The sequence below is a fragment of the Triturus cristatus genome, chromosome 3_1 (genome assembly GCF_964204655.1).
Source record: "Triturus cristatus chromosome 3_1, aTriCri1.1, whole genome shotgun sequence".
Lineage (NCBI taxonomy): Eukaryota > Metazoa > Chordata > Amphibia > Caudata > Salamandridae > Triturus > Triturus cristatus.
Genome location: NC_140583.1, coordinates 821,892,945 through 821,911,171, shown reverse-complemented (window position 1 = coordinate 821,911,171; position 18,227 = coordinate 821,892,945).

The following is an 18,227-nucleotide window of genomic DNA, read 5'->3' as shown; positions in this document are numbered from 1 at the left end:
TACGCGTACGGTAAGCTTACGGTGCGCGCTCGGAGCGCGCTTACAGATATATATATTGATTTAAATGCTATTTTCTCAGGAACTACTAAACAGATTTACACCAGACCTACAAAAGGCACTTCCTTGACCTGAGGACTGCCTCTCTGCCAAATTACAAGTAATTCTGTTCAGCCGTTCGGGCTGTAGCTGTGTCTAAAGGTCCTACGGAAAAATGCATGGGGAAAACGCGTTTTGGGCCCCCCTTTTTTCTCAGCCCCCGCTTGACGAATCCCCCCGAGACTTTCAGGGTAGGAGCGGAGCGGAGCGCCCCATTAGTTTTGAAAATTTCGCGAGGATTCGTCGACCGGCGCCAAAGTTATTCCAAATAGAATGTTGCGGATTTCCTATGGAAACAGGGTCCTAACTATAACTATCTACTGGCGACCGCCAGTAGGTAATGTATATATATATCACACAATATTTCCCCATGCATGAAGGCGCATTCGACTGCTGGCATAATTACAACAAAAGCGGCAGATGGTCTCCAGAATTATTTATTCCACCTAACGCGTTTCAGAGCTACAAGCTGCTTGTTCACAGGTCATTCCAACAGTCTTAGCAGAAATGCTGAAGGCACCACCTCTCCTCATTCGTTACCAACAAATTATGGCCCCCTGGTGGGCTTTCCCAGTAAATACTGTTGTAATGCATCATGGGACACGTACTTTCAAACAGCAAATATTACATTTCAACACTATTGTGAGGACACGGCAACTCACTGTAGTAGGAATCAGCACTACCACTACCATCAGGCCACGGGGTGGCCACGCCCACTGAGGCGGAGTGGATGAATCAAATAAAGGTGCCGTAATACTGTCGTGCTTTACATTTGAACTCCATTGCCCAACAAGACGTGGTTTACACGAAACGCGTCGGCAATATGGACAATATTCCTGTGATGCAAGGCGTCTTTCCTCATTGTGCGCTCCAGTACACGAATATGGCAATAGACTTACCTGACGTGAGGTGTCTCCATAGCAGGCACTCTTTCATATTTTCTTCTGCAGTCCTGCAATCGGTAAATAAATGATTTATATATATATGGATTCTGGGTGTTGGAGTTCAATCAAGTATCATGAACTCAAACAGGTGAGCGAACTATTAGGGTGCGGAGCGGGTTTGAACCAACAAAAAGGAGGCAGGACTCACTAACATCTTGCTGCAAACCTCCTGGACACTTGGGCGCTGATGAAGGCTAAATGAAAAGCCGAAATGCATTCGCCAATTACAAATTGAATAAAGTGCTTCCAAAGGTTCCTCCCCTGTGTGGCCTCTGCTCCTTCTCAGGAAGGAGTTTGCTGGATGTGTTGTCGCGTCAGCCAGAGACGCGAAACAGAGGCCCCCGCTTCGCAAGATGGCCTGGACTTTACTGGCTCTGCTGTAGCAGTTTTTCTCGTGTTCCAAGGTATTGGATGGTCCAGGCCCGCCACGGATTTTGGGAAGAGATTAGGCGGTTGTGAGGTTACTAACCTCATGCTGGGCGTTGTGCACTGTTACTGCTGCCCCCGCCAATAGGAATCCTGATCTCTGGGGCTGAAACGATTAGGGGACCGGAGGAGGTGCTTTTTTGGACTTGCAATCAGGAAATTGGATTTTAAACTGCACGCATCATACCCTGCACCCCCGCACAATCACATGGTATCAATTTCACCCCCACGCACCACCTACCTGGATTCATAACAATGGATTATGGGTGTTGGATTCATAACAATGGATTATGGGTGTTGGAGTTCAAGATATATATATATATATATATATATATATATATATATATATATATATATATATATATATATATATAGGTTTTATACTTAGACTTGACGTCTAAACTTAGACTTCATGTCTAAGTTTACCTTTGTAAATCGGGCCCTTAGACTTCCGGTTCAAACTTGGACTTCAGATCTAAAGTTAGACTTTAGGTCTAAGTTTACCATTGTAAATTGGGCCCTAAGTGATTAAATGTGGAGTTTTGGCTCCACAGCCATAAGACAAAGAATATTAAAAGTAGACAACCCCAAAAGTGATGTAGGCTTCTCTTGTATTTAAGATGCCCACTAACCAAGAACTGGGCTCAAAAGTAACTTGAGGCCCAATGTACAAAAAACTGGTTGCAAAAATGTTTCACAATTTGGGAGCAGTTTTTTTAGCAACAGGTAAAACATTTTACAAACCAACCTTTGTACTAATATGTTGGTTTCTAAAATTCAGATTCAGAGTGTGTCCCAATCTGACCTAACTCATAAATATTAATGAGGTAATTGCAAATTGTGATTCACTCCAGTTTGGGGGCCATCACGGTGATTGTGGCCTACTAGAGTCAGCAGATCATTATGGTTGGGAACGCTTTTAATAAAGTAAATTTTTTTAAAGATGCAGTTTGTTCCCTTAACGAAAATGGGCTGCATTTAAAAAAAAAAGTTTCCTTTTTTTTTAAACTTTGTTTGAGAGTTGGGAGTCATCCTCTGGACCACTGCTTCCTTCCCGACAAACATTTTTTTTCCAATTACACAGCAAATGCCTTCCCACTCCAGCTCAGGAGTCAGTGATTTTTAGATCTGGCTAGACAACAAAGCTGTCACCAGACCTTCTTTGATCAAAAACAGAGCTTTCACGAGCACGACAGAGAGGGACTTTGGCTCCGCTCAGATGTTGGTTCGTCTGAATACAGCTTTCAATTTGTCAAAAGCTCTATGCTTCCACATAAAAAGTGGTTACCCTCCAACCAGCTGTGATCATTTTGTTTATCCAGCTTCTTAAGCCAGGCACTTTATCCAGCAAAGCCATTGTGTTTGACATTTCGGTCACACAAATGCAACTGTGATGGATGGAGCGTGTCCTTTAGAGTCACACAAATGGCACTATGGTGCTATTAAATAACTTCAGATAATTATAGTGTTGGTTATTCCCTGGTTGCCACGTGTGAAAGCTTTGTGGGTTATTTGGCAAGCTAATGTTCATGGCTGCAATCTAGATCTGTTCATTATGAAAAGTTATAATAAAGTCAGTGGGCCTGACTTATTTATTAAGAAAAGGATATGTTAAAGTCAATAGGCATTTAAGGGAAGATTATTATTACTCTATGAAAATCTGCAGAGAGGTATTTAGGTACATGGAATCCCACAGGCAAGGATGTTAGTTTTGGGTACCCCCTCTGCTACACAGTGAGGATATATTTGCACAGTGATAATCCTTTCTACTCCCTCTCAGGAGACCTAGTATGTTTCTTTGCCATCTGTAATATTCCTTACATTTTGAATTATGTGACTTCATACCTGAAGGTTGCCTTACTTTAAAATGCATGTTCATTATAGTATTCCAGGGTTGGTTATAGTGAAAAGCCAAAGAGATAGGGTACAGGGGGTACAAGAGTGATTGGTTCACTGGTAAAAGTTTGGTTTGAAGCCATATGTCTTATCTCTTTATTATAAACTGTTATGGCAGAGACAGCAGACTCTATTTATTTTTAAAAGCCTTTTTTAAAGATATTAGGTCTTAAATGGTGGACTGGTATCATACTGTGTTACAGGTTTTAGACAGGTAATTTGTTACATGAAATCTTGCAGTTTACCATAGTAAGTAACAGTTTTGGTGTTCTTCATTCCCTGTGGCAAACCCCATCGGGGGGTGGGGGAGGGGGGGTAGAATACTTTCTTAGTAATACACCTTGTTAGGCCCTTTTGAGAGAGGTTGAATATGGTTTTGCTAACTGTAGACTCGTATATATTTGTAATTTTATAACTGTATTCATGATGATTTCTAGCTTTTGTGCTTTCTGTGGGGCTGTGTTGGCTACGTCAAGCCGATGGTAAAGGCTGCCAACCTTATTGGTTCAATGGGAAATGTTTTGTAGGATTTCATAGGTTTTACCTGTTTGTTATGAAAAGTTATAAGAAAGCTAGGTGGCCTGACTTGGTATAGTTTATGCTCAATACAGTCGTTCTGAGTTGGTTATGGTGACAAGCCAAGGATGAAGGCTGAGGGCCTGATTGGGTCAAAGGGAAAAAGTTTGCCAGATGCCATAGGGCCTGATTCACAGAACTAACTTAAGACAAAATCCTAAACTTACTACCATTTTGGTATTCACAGAAGGCACTTACTCATTTTGGTATTCACAGAAGGCACATACTGTCACATGCAAAGCAAAAATCACCTCGCAAAAATACCGTATCGCTAAAATCTCCCGTTAGCGAGTGGCAAATAACGAATCCCAATGCATCAACACCAATAGCGAAAAAATTAAGAATCGCAAAAAAAATCCCCGTTAAAACAAAGAATTGCAAAAAACGTCCCCGTTAAATTAAAGAATCGCAAAATAAAGAATCGGAAATACCGAAATTACAAATAGCGCCTGGCATTAGCTAATCGCAAATAAAGAATCGCTAATGAATGCATCAAAAGTCGCAAATACCAAAAATCTCAAAAATCGCTATTTAGCATGAGCAGATTAAGGGGAATCAGAACCAGGAGGTAAAGTTGCTGAAAAAACAAAACAAAAAACAGAAAAACTCACAAGTGTTCCACAGATGCAATCAATCAGAAAGCCATACAAATTGGGCCTGGAGACCCTGTTTCCTTTCACAAAATGGCAGCCCTCTACGTGCTTGCAAGGAGGATGAGAATAAATGCAGCAGCACAGCGCAGGAAAAGGATCCAGGAGAGAGTATTCAGAGTGCGCATCACATTGCTTGGCCAAAATGAGGATGAGGTATACGACAAGTACCGTCTCAATCGTGCAATGATAATGCGCCTAATTGCTGACCTGGAACCACTACTGCAGCACCAGACACGTCGGACCCATGCCATTCCTGTGCACGTCCAGGTCCTATGCAGCCAGCACCTACTGGCGTCTGGAAGTTTCCAGGGGGTCATAGCGGTAGCGGGAGGCGTATCACAAAGCGCACTATCACGCTTCTTCCGTAAATTCATTGATGCCATGCTGACAATGATACATACCCACATCAGCTTCCCCACAACCCCACAGCAGATGGACCACACCAAACAGGAATTCTACCAGGTGGCCCAATTCCCCCATGTCATAGGATGCATTGACTGCACGCATGTCCCCATCTGTCCACCCTCAGCCAATGAGTACATCTTCCGTAACAGGAAGTCCTATCACTCCATCAACGTGCAGGTCGTGTGCGATGCCAAGCACATCATCACGGACATAGTGGCACAATTTCCAGGGAGCACACACGACTCCTACATATTCAGACACAGTGGCATCCACAGGCGTCATGCCCAATGGAGAATTCGGAGTGGGACTCCTGCTTGGTACGTAAACATACCTATTCATAACAACTGTATCACACATGTATCATCATGACTGACGCTAAGCCTTTGCTTCCATCCTGTAGGTGACAGGGCATACGCTCTGCGGGAATATATCCTCACCCCCTACATCAACCCAGCAACACCACAGGAGCAACGATACAACGCGGCCCACATAAGCACCAGGAATGTGATTGAGAGGACATTCGGGATCCTGAAGAGTCGCTTCCGGATCTTACATAAGACTGGAGGTGCTTTGCAATATAAACCAGACACCTGCTGCAGGATTGTAGCAGTATGTGCCATGCTGCACAACATTGCAACCAGAAGGGGGATACCCATAGAGGTGGACAGGAATGACAACTACCGGGATGATCAACCACCCGCACAACACCGACAGTTACACGTTCCAAACATAGCGGAAGGTCAAAGGAGGCGGACATACATCACACAACATCATTTCAGAGCCAGGTAAGAATGAGCCATGACGATATCATTAGGAGTGCTACTGTTTACTTCACATGAGCACTTATGTAGGTAATGTCACAGTGACATGCAAATTAGAGTTCCCCCACACATTGTGGGCAAAAACATGACCGTTGGCTTCACGGGAGTGCAAATGCCAAATTAAAGTGGGCCGTGGTTACCCCACCATGGTCAGGGATGCAGGACTGAATGTCTAGTGCCGCTTCCCACGAACACCCAGCCTCCTATCGCGTGTCTCCTCCACCTCACCACGCTGTGTCTCTGTGGCTGTGGAGCAGCGCAAACTGCGCCTCCTGGTGCAGGTCTCCAGCACTGACACGCTGCTCACACTGGATGCAGCCTCACTGCCATCCTCCCCTCCCAAGTTGCTGCCACTGAATGTCCCTGACTGCAAGTGTTCCACTGCAGTGGTCACCTGGCCTAAGGCCTTCGCCACGTCGCCACAGTAATGTCCGAGGTCCACCTGCAGTGACACGGAGCGGCGTGACAACACAGCAGTGCGGTTGCAGAGCTTCGTGATGGCCCTGGTCGATGCTGTGGAACGGAGCAAGTTCTGCCTATGCCTCCGGCGCTCGCTGTGTTGTCCTGCTCGGATGGCATGGGTGAGCTCCTGGAGGTTCTGACTAATGTCCCTATTGCCCTCTGCCACAACTGTGGTCATGTGCCGCACAGCATCAGTTAGAGTGCACATATGTTTGGCCAGTCGTGAAATGTTGAGGTTCATTGTCCCCATGTGTCTCCCCTGCAGGCGCTGAACACGCAGCATCTGGGCCTCGACTCCACCATAAATGTTCCTTGCCTGGTCGGCTCCCTCGGCAGTACTGCGCATGGACCTGAGCCGCTGCGTGACTCTGTCATGTGCTGGAGGTGGTGCTGGCGGTGTGACACCTGTATTACTTTGCCCACTTGTGGGTGCAGGACTCGGGCATGCATCCATCACCTGCAGGGAGGGGACATGTGCCCTGCGTCTTGGTGGTTTTGTCGCAGGTGGGGGTGGTATTGTCGCTAGTGGTGGTGGTGGTATTGTTGCTGGTGGTGGTGGGGATTGACCTTCCTGCGGAGTGTCACCATCGGAATCTGCTGGTGTTTCGGAGATGATGAGGCGCTCACTATCATCTGAATCCCCAGGAGATGCATCTGTGTATGAAACAGTGCATTGTTAGTTTATTTTGTGACTACATCTGTTTGTCATTCTGCATTTATGTCCTCAATGAATTACATTATTTGACTCTCTGTTGGCCCTGTACTGCTGATCTCATTTATTTAGCATTTGTGACTATACATGCACACTTTGCTGACATGACTACGACTCCCATGATGCAATACTGATGTGAGGGCATATGTGTTATGCACTTCTGCCTGCACACTGTGATTGACCTGGGGGGATGGGGATGGGTATACGATATGCAGCGTATGGACGCAGGCATGCATCTTACCTTGTTCTGTGGTGGCTGCGCCGGAGGTGTCCATCTGCGTTACTCCGACGACCGCCTCGGGCTCAATGGTCCCCTTGACGAGCTCCTGCAGGGCAGTGTTTGCAGGTACTGTGGATGGCCCCCCTCCTGTGCCAGCCTCCTCCTTGACCCTTTCAGCAATTCTTTCCTTTGCCCTCTTCCTGAGGTCATACCACCTCTTCTTTAGGTCGTCGATGCTGCAGTGCGTCACTCCCCCAGCATTCACCCTCTCCATGCGAAGCCAAATTTTCCTCTTCTCAGCTTCAGGCACCTTGAGTGACAGCTTGCCAAACAGCTTGTCATGCTTGCTGCTCACCCCCTCGATCAAATGCTCAAGTTCCCTGTCAGAGAACTTTCTCTTCCTCTTTCTGGGCGTGTTTGCAGTGGCTGGTGCATCCCTGTCCATCCTGGATGAAGGTAGGGTGGATGGTTTCAGTGGGTGAATTCTCTTGCCTCAGCCTGTGTGCTCTGCCTCCTCTTGTGAGCTCCTCAGGGTAGTGAATGAGGGTGGGGCTGATTGACTTCCTGGTTGTGATGCCATCAGCCCGCTTCTGGAGAGACCCGATTTTAGCGAATTCGCTAATACCGAACTCGCTAATACCGAATTCGGTAATACCGAATTCGGTAATTGCTAATCGGTATTTTCTGAAATCGTTTTTGAGTAATCGGTAAATATCAGCGAATTTTAAGGAATCGCTGATATTTACCGAATCTGTTCATGCATTCCGAAATGCGATTCCTTATTACTGATTCTTTATTTCTCGCTATTAAGGAATCGCTTTTCGGAATGTTGATGCATGTGCACCTTACTCATTTCGGTATTCACAGAAGTAAGGAGTCCTAAATTTAGGACTCCTAAATGCCTTCTGTGAATACCGAAAGTCTTAAAGTTAGGATTTTTCTCAGTTTAGGAGTAGTAACGTTAGGAGTCCTAACTTTACTACTCCTAAGCCGAGAAAAATCCTGACTTTAAGACTTTCGGTATTCACAGAAGGCATTTAGGAGTTCTAAAATTAGTAGTCCTAACTTTACTACTCCTAAAGTGAGAAAAATCCTAACTTTAAGACATTCGGTATTCAGAGAAGGCATTTAGGAGTCCTAAAGTTAGGACTCCTAACTTCTGTGAATACCGAAATGAGTAAGTGCCTTCTGTGAATACCAAAATTAGTAAGTACCTTCTGTGAATACCAAAATCGTAGTAAGTTTAGGATTTTGTCTTAAGTTAGTTCTGTGAATCGGGTCCATAGTTCTGATCTGTTTTTATAAACATTACAAAGATAATAGGCCTCACATATTTGGTTCAATGGGAAAAAGTTTGTCAGATGCCATAGTTCTGATCTGTTTTTGTAAACATTACAAAGATAATAGGCCTCACATATTTATTATGAAACACATGTGTTAAAGCCAATAAGTCTTTATCTCATGTCATACGTACCAACCCTCCATGTGTGCTCATTCCCCATCACCTTTTTTCCTTTTAATTGTTTGTGGGTAGGGGCTCTGAACTCATTAGTAATTTGAACAGGGTTGTTCTTTAAATATAATGACTGATATATTAATTATGTTATTTAACCTATTACGAGTTATACAATATGTGAGGTCATGAACAGTGCACAATAGAGGCGTGAGTTGTAGTTAGTTGATTAAACTATAACTGAAGCATTTCAGCGACTTTTGCTTTTTTTAAAAATCTTACTTCTTGTCTCTTATCAGAAGGTAACTATAACGTCACTTTTGCCTTTGTTTTTTAAGGGAATTTTAAGGGAATTTCTATTTTTTTAGCTTTTGTTAAGGCTTTAGCATCTAATCTAACTATAACGACACTTTAACCTTTGCTTTTTTCAGTGACTTTTTTTTCTAAATTAGACCAGTGCCTGACTGCGTGCGTGGCCAACCCTTGCTTCACATAGTCTGTGTACCAAAATGTTACTATTTCAAAATTAGGGCACTATTAGTTGACAGAGATAACGGTAGCAGTGAATAAACAGATATGGAAAGGGAATGCTGTACTTATGCATATGTCTTTCTACTATTTGTAACCCCTCATAACTGCATTACCATCTCAATGCTCCTTTACTTCACCACCCACCCACCCTCCTCAGGAAAGGCTTTAAATTAAACAGTTCCTATTCCAACAAAATGCCGTTCAGGAGTACCTCAATTTTATCTTGAATACAAAATGTTAGTGCTGTAGTCGTTCATTAGAACTCTGTGGTGATGGTACAGTTGGTTGCTAAAGAGTTAAAGAGCTGCTGCTGGTGTTGGAAGTATATGTTTGGCTTTGCAAGTCAGAATATTTTACAAAAGAGATGAGAAAGATATTTGAGAGCTCATAGAAAATGTGACCTCTTTTTAGTTTTCTAAAGCACTAACCAAAAAAGCTGTAATATCAAAGTACCCCTAGGATGCTAAAAGGAGACTCACACTCCTGCTGCGCTCCTGGGTCACTTTTGATAATACAGGCCGTAGTCTATTAGAAAAAGTATTGCTGATATCCCAAGACAAAGCTTAGTTAACGAGCAGTCACAGGCGGTGGTCAGCTTATTTTAACATGCGTGATGTGGACATCAATTTTGAAAAGTGCTGCCTGACTTCTCCTTTCTCAGGTATCATTGAGGACGCCCAAAAAGTATGCTGAAATTATCAAGAGAAAAACTGAAACATATTAACGAGATTTGCTCAGTCTGAGTCTTTGTGTGACTGAGAGATCTTGTAAAACTAATACGTTTATTGTGGCTTTCAGACAGATAATTGGTCCAATATGTCTTGAGAATATTGGCTCGTTTTTTACATTCATGGTTCAGGATGTAAAGTGAGTTTTGATCTATTGGAATTGATATTAGAAAATAGCCCAGTAAGAAGATGATGCAGTGGAAGTATTTTACTGAAGGAGGGTTTGAAATTGGCAGAAGTTCTTGAGCCTAGGCTTGTTGAGTGTGAGTAAAGCTCCATCTAGGGCCTCTGCAGGTAGCCCAATGTTCAGGGTTTCTTGGGCTGAAGATACTACGGGAGGTCATCAAAGTCTAATATTCTGTGGTTATGTGCTGCTCGTCAGTCCTTGCAATTCTTCAATTATGTTACTGGTATGCATGTAGAGATGAAGAGAATCTACAGCAGCCTGTGATGTCAAGCGGCCAATGTATACTTGCACGCAGAAGCAAAGTAGGAGAAAGCAATAGCATTTAGGGTTTGGCAGATGTCAGACATCTGCCAAACGTTTGCAGATGTAACATCCCCCCTCATCAAAGTCCACATCTATCTAGGTGCTGAGTATGGCCCTAAGTAAGTGAAGCGTAAGTGCAGCGTGTGTCCCTGGAGTGCAAAGAGAGCAGTGCCTAATTTGAGCCGGTGGCTGCGGGTGCAGGGCACCAGCACTTATTTTTGGGGACAGGCGCTTATTTATCCTCATCACACATTTCAAGAGACCAACAGAGGGCAAAAAGATTAAACGAAAAGACGACGGAAAAGAAATACAGAAAGTCCGTCATCAAGGGAGAAAGCAGAATCCTGCAAGAGTGAGATAAGGGGCGAGGAGTGCCTGGAAGCGAATTAAAGAGGCCTGAGATGGATTCAGGATTTTTCACCCTTAGTATTTGGCAAGCTGGCATTTATAGCAGATGCAGGTATCTGAGCAGAGCTTTGGGCTCTAGCACTTATTATTATACAAATAAAGCACTAAAGTAAATGCAGACTATGGCTGACGGAATCATGAGCAGGAGCAATGACACCTACATACTGGCTCATACCATGCAGCAAATGGTACAATAGGTTCAGGGAGTGACTAAGGCTGTGCAGAATGTGACTGCGGATGTCCAGCTGAACACTGCTCAGGGCGTGGAAGCTGTGAGGAAATGTGTGCAGAATGACTGAGATTCAGGGTGAGCCTGCTCACGATTCATTTGTCAGTAGAATAATACCTCAGGCTCTTTTGTGAAGACACTGTTTCCTAAAAACACAGACACAAGAATTCTAGTGTTCGACCAGCAGAAATATGGCAACCTCTGAGATTGGTAGAGCATGCACAGGTTTAGGTATGTTGGAAAGCAATACTTTAGGATCAGGATTTGTAAGAGAGTCAGACTTCAGCTAACTTGGCTCCTGTACTAGCAATGAGACAGGAAGGGAAGTTCTTCATGTGAACTGCCTCAAGCTGCTTCTAGGGTGTTTTGCTCTTAAAAGTCTAACCATGGATAAAGTCAACTGGTGATTTTTTGAACGATGGGCAATGTGTCAGCAAATACATGCTTATATCACTGGAGGGGCCAAAGGACAGCAGATATGACTGACGTCACAAGAGATCTGTGACACTATTGCCAGACCTTTATAAACTAGTGTCAAGCTTGAGACGTCTGATAACCTGTAGCTACATTTCTCTGATCTAGAGTATGTGGGACTCTATCGACCAGACTTTTCTGCTTCTTGACTCAACAGGTAAGTCCCTTAGTGGAGGCCGGTACTGAAGGTAGTTAGAATGGAGGACTTTTTCCAAGAGTGTCCAAATGCTCCATCATATGCTTTCTTCATATTTCCTAGCAGTCTGAGACTGATGGATTGCAGAAAAGGAATGAGACAGACAGTGGTGTTGTAGTAATATTTCCTATGGTGGATCATGCACACGCGTACCCAGCCTTTTGAAAATTTCAATAAATTACTATTGATCCTCCTACTGTTTCTAAGATTTCGATCAGGTCTGCAGAGGGGAAAAGCCTAAACATGATATCGATAATCAATATTGGTCTGATGATGTGAAGGACTTTATGAGAGTCTGAGCACTATCTTTTCTGGACGCGCAACAATACTTTAGAGGTTTCTGGGCACCAAGGACTGTTAGAAGCTAGTAATACACCTGGAATGGGATTTGGATCTCTTTAGGCATCATCCATCAAGACAGTGAATCTGTCCCAATTGTACTAGAAAGGTACAGTATTGGTATGTGGATGGCAGTCTTATCAGGTTTTGAACAGGTGGAAGGGACTGTGATGGGGAAAGATCCTTTAGAATTTACCTGTTCAATTCACTAAGGAGGTCTTTGTCTCCAAAATGGATATTGATTGCAACACAAATGTGGCTTTGGTTGTGCAATCGCTTAAGGAGTGACCAGAACATGACCAACTTTCACCAAAATTATTTTGGCATCGTTAACAATATTACATATTTTGTGACAGGTCGTTTTGATATTATGGGTCTACATGTGAATTGATGATTATTTGAACCAAGTGGTTCTGGTACTGTGTGATGTGCCCAGAAGAAGTGAGACTTCTGTTCAATAGGCCTGATTCCTGCAGAAGGATGTTTGATAAAATGCATGAATAAGTATGAGAACAGGACTGTAGCTGTCAGATAAGAATCAGTGTCACAGCTTTTTTTGAGAGACTTCAACATCCACCGTCCTCACCCACCGGATGGGTGTGATAGGTAGTGACAGAGATTCTGTTGTCGTGCATCACATCAAATTCTCTGTGCTCCACCTTGCCCACCATGCCTGAAAGATTAATCACTAAAGTGAGAATCACTACTGTAGAATTCGGCGAGGTAGTGGCTGGCAGTAGACTGAGGTGCTTTGTTCATATATAGCCGAAGAGTCACCCCTCTCTTCCTCCTTGACTTGCCTATTCAAGAACTATTAGCCTTGTAGTTGCTCAGTCCCTTTGGGGTTCGGCACAGACCTCAGCTTTGATTGACCGGTTGTCTCTTGGCTGCTAGAAGGACACCCCTCGCATGATCCCCTTTACTTTTAGTCTGGTTTTCCTTTCAGCATTCAAATTTGGGTCCTCAAACCAGCATCACGAATGAATCCTGCTTTCGAGGGCTTGAATCAGAGATTTCATCCAGAGATGCTGATTGTAGACCTCTCTTGCTATTTCAGATGGGGCTGTACCAGAACTGGCCTCCTTCCTGCACCCTTTCTGGCCATTTGGGCCCCTCCGTCCCCATCTCTGTACATCATGGGCGGTCCTCAGGCACTGATAGGATAAATAGTGTAAGTAGCACCAGGAGCTAAATATTACTGAATAAATAATCTTTAAAACAATCGAAGGGAAGGCCTAAAGGTTTGTGAGGCCAGTTTGTTAGCTTTTGGTGAACAATTGGATTTATTTAAAGACACTTCCAGTCTTGAGTCCCCATTTTACCGTCATATCCTCTTAACAGCCACGACGGAGATTCTCTGGCCCCATCACCCTGAGCAATGTTTTGTCTCAGCCTCCAATGAATTGCCCCATGCCCCTGCTTACTGTTCAGTACCACACTCTGATATGTTTTTTCTTTTCTAGGTGCAAGGACCAAGGCTGTATGTGCCCCAAACAAATGTATACACCCAGTCCCAAGCAGGGGTTGTCCCCTTAGACAGTCTAACCATCCTTTTGACTTTCTCTCTGAGGAGACGCATTTCCTATATCTACTTGTACACAGGGAGCCCTCTAGTGGACACCGCCCCAATTTCACTATCACAGCACTCCTCCCTGTCCACTTCCTGGAGAACCTTTCGACTCGTAAGGTTTGCCTACAAACATACCCTTGCCTTCTATAATTTGTCAACCAGCCCCCGAGTTACCAAACCTCACTGAGACTCTATTAACTGCATTGATTTGCTGCAGAATAATTTGATTGATCCATCTACAGAACAATATGTGACTGAACCAGCTACAGAATAATATATTATTCTGTAGCTGGATCAATCACGTTATTCTGTAGCTGGCTTAATCACATCATTTTGTAGCTGGTTCAATCTCATATTATTCTGTAGCTGGATCAATCAGATATTGTTCTGTAGATGGATCTGTCACATATTATTCTGTAACTGGATCAATCACATATTATTCTTATTCTGTAGCTGGATCTATCACATATTATTCTGTAGCTGAATCAATCATGTTATTCTGTAGCTGGATCAATCACATATTATTATGTAGCTGGGTCAATCATGTTATTCTGTAGCTAGTTCAATCACATATTATTCTGTAGCTAGTTCAATCACAGATTATTCTGTAGCTGGATCAATCAGCAATTGTTATGTAGATGGATCCATCACATATTATTCTGTAGCTGGATCAATCTCATATTATTCTGTAGCTGAATCAATCACATATTATTCTGTAGCTGGATCAATCACATCATTCTGTAGCTGGATCAATCATGTTATTCTGTAGCTGGATCAATCACATATTATTCTGTAGCTGGATCAATCACATATTATTCAGTAGCTGGATGAATCATGTTATTCTGTAGCTGGATCAATCACATTATTTTGTAGCTGGATCAATCACATATTATTCTGCAGCTGGTTCAATCAGATATTGCTCTGTAGATGGATCCATAACATATTATTCTGTAGATGGATCCATCACATATTACTCTGTAGCTGGATCAATCACATTATTCTGTAGCAGGATCAATCGCATTGTTCTGCAGCTGGATCAATCATGTTATTCTGTAGCTGGATCAATCACATTATTTTGTAGCTGGATTAATGATGTTATTCTGTAGCGGGATCAATCAGATATTATTCTGTAGCTGAATCAATCACTTATTATTCTGTAGCTGGATCCATCACATATTATTCTGTAGCTGGATCAATCACATATTATTCTGTAGCTGGATCAATCATGTTATTCTGGTTCAGGATCTATCAGATATTATTCTGCAGCTGGTTCAATCAGATATTGTGCTATAGATTGATCCATCACATCTTATTCTGTATCTGGATCAATCACATATTATTCTGCAGCTGGATCAATCATGCTTTTCTGTGGCTGGCTCAATCGCATTATTTTGTAGCTGGATCAATCACATATTATTCTGTAGCTGGATCAATCACACATTATTCTGTAGCTGAATCAATCACATATTATTCTGTAGCTGGATCAATCACATATTGTTCTGTAGCTGGATCAATCATGTTAATCTGTAGCTGGATCGATCACATTGTTTTGTAGCTGGATCAATCACATATTATTCTGTAGCTGGTTCAATCAGACATTGTTCTGTAGATGGATCCATCACATATTATTATGTAGCTGGATCAATCACATATTATTCTGTAGCTGGATTAATTAGATATTGTTCTGTAGATGGATCCATCACATATTATTCTGTAGATGGATCAATCACATATTATTCTGTTGCTGTATCAATCATGGTATTCTGTAGCTGGATCAATCGCTTTATTTTGTAGCTGGATCAATCACATATTATTCTGTAGCTGGTTCAATCACATATTATTCTGCGGCTGGATCCATCATGTTATCCTGTAGCTGGATCAATCACATTATTTTGTGGCTGGATCAATCACATATTATTCTGTAGCTGGTTCAATCAGATATTGTTCTGTAGATGGATCCATCACATACTATTCTGTAGATGGATCCATCACATATTATTCTGTAGCTGGATCAATCAGATATTGTTCTGTAGATGGATCCATCACATATTTTTCTGTAGATGGATCCATCACATATTATTCTGTAGCCGAATCAATCACATATTATTCTGTAGCTGGATCAATCACATTATTCTGCAACTGGATCAATCATGTTATTCTGCAGCTGGATCAATCACATTATTTTGTAGCTGGATCAATCATGTTATTCTGTAGCTGGATCAATTAGATATTATTCTGTAGCTGGATCAATCACTTATTATTCTGTAGCTGGATCCATCACATATTATTCTGCAGCTGGATCAATCACATATTATTCTGTAGCTGGATCAATCGTGTTATTCTGTAGCTGGATCAATTAGATATTATTCTGTAGCTGGATCAATCACATTATTTTGTAGCTGGATCAATCACATAATATTCTGTAGCTGGTTCAATCAGATATTGTTCTGTAGATGGATTCATCACATATTATTCTGTAGCTGAATCAATAACATATTATTCTGTAGCTGGATCAATCAGATATTGTTCTGTAGATGGATCCATCACACATTTTTCTGTAGATGGATCCATCACATATTATTCTGTAGCCGGATCAATCACATATTATTCTGTAGCTGGATCAATCACATTATTCTGCAACTGGATCAATCATGTTATTCTGTAGCTTGATCAATCACATTATTTTGTAGCTGGATCAATCATGTTATTCTGTAGCTGGATCAATTAGATATTATTCTGTAGCTGGATCAATCACTTATTATTCTGTAGCTGGATCAATCACATATTGTTCTGTAGCTGGATCAATCATGTTATTCTGTAGCTGGATCGATCACATTGTTTTGTAGCTGGATCAATCACATATTATTCTGTAACTGGTTCAATCAGATATTGTTCTGTAGATGGATCCATCACATATAATTCTGTAGATGGATCCATCACATATTATTCTGTAGCTGGATCAATCACATATTATTCTGTAGCTGGATTAATCAGATATTGTTCTGTAGATGGATCCATCACATATTATTCTGTAGATGGATCAATCACATATTATTCTGTATCTGGATCAATCACATATTATTCTGTAGCTGGATCAATCAGATATTGTTCTGTAGATGGATCCATCACATATTTTTCTGTAGATGGATCCATCACATATTATTCTGTAGCCGGATCAATCACATATTATTCTGTAGCTGGATCAACCACATTATTCTGCAACTGGATCAATCATGTTATTCTGTAGCTGGATCAATCACATTATTTTGTAGCTGGATCAATCATGTTATTCTGTAGCTGGATCAATTAGATATTATTCTGTAGCTGGATCAATCACTTATTATTCTGTAGCTTTATCCATCACATATTATTCTGCAGCTGGATCAATCACATATTATTATGTAGCTGGATCAATCGTGTTATTCTCTAGCTGGATCAATCACATATTACTCTGTAGCTGGTTCAATCAGATATTGTTCTGTAGATGGATCCATCAGATACTATTCTGCAGATGGATCCATCACATATTATTCTGTAGCTGGATCAATCATGTTATTCTGTAGCTGGATCAATCACACATCATTCTGTAGCTGAATCATCACATATTATTCTGTAGCTGGATCAATCACATATTGTTCTGTAGCTGGATCAATCATGTTATTCTGTAGCTGGATCGATCACATTGTTTTGTAGCTGGATCAATCACATATTATTCTGTAGCTGGTTCAATCAGATATTGTTCTATAGATGGATCCATCACATATAATTCTGTAGATGGATCCATCACATATTATTCTGTAGCTGGATCAATCACATATTATTCTGTAGCTGGATTAATCAGATATTGTTCTGTAGATGGATCCATCACATATTATTCTGTAGATGGATCAATCACATATTATTCTGTATCTGGATCAATCACATTATTCTGTAGCTGGATCAATCACACATTATTCTGTAGCTGAATCAATCACATATTATTCTGTAGCTAGATCAATCACATTATTCTGCCACTGGATCAATCATGTTATTCTGTAGCTGGATCAATCACATTATTTTGTAGCTGGATCAATCATGTTATTCTGTAGCTGGATCAATTAGATATTATTCTGTAGCTGGATCAATCACTTATTATTCTGTAGCTTTATCCATCACATATTATTCTGCAGCTGGATCAATCACATATTATTCTGTAGCTGGATCAATCGTGTTATTCTGTAGCTGGATCAATCACATATTACTCTGTAGCTGGTTCAATCAGATATTGTTCTGTAGATGGATCCATCAGATACTATTCTGCAGATGGATCCATCACATATTATTCTGTAGCTGGATCAATCATGTTATTCTGTAGCTGGATCAATCACGCATCATTCTGTAGCTGAATCCATCACATATTATTCTGTAGCTGGATCAATCACATATTGTTCTGTAGCTGGATCAATCATGTTATTCTGTAGCTGGATCGATCACATTGTTTTGTAGCTGGATCAATCACATATTATTCTGTAGCTGGTTCAATCAGATATTGTTCTGTAGATGGATCCATCACATATAATTCTGTAGATGGATCCATCACATATTATTCTGTAGCTGGA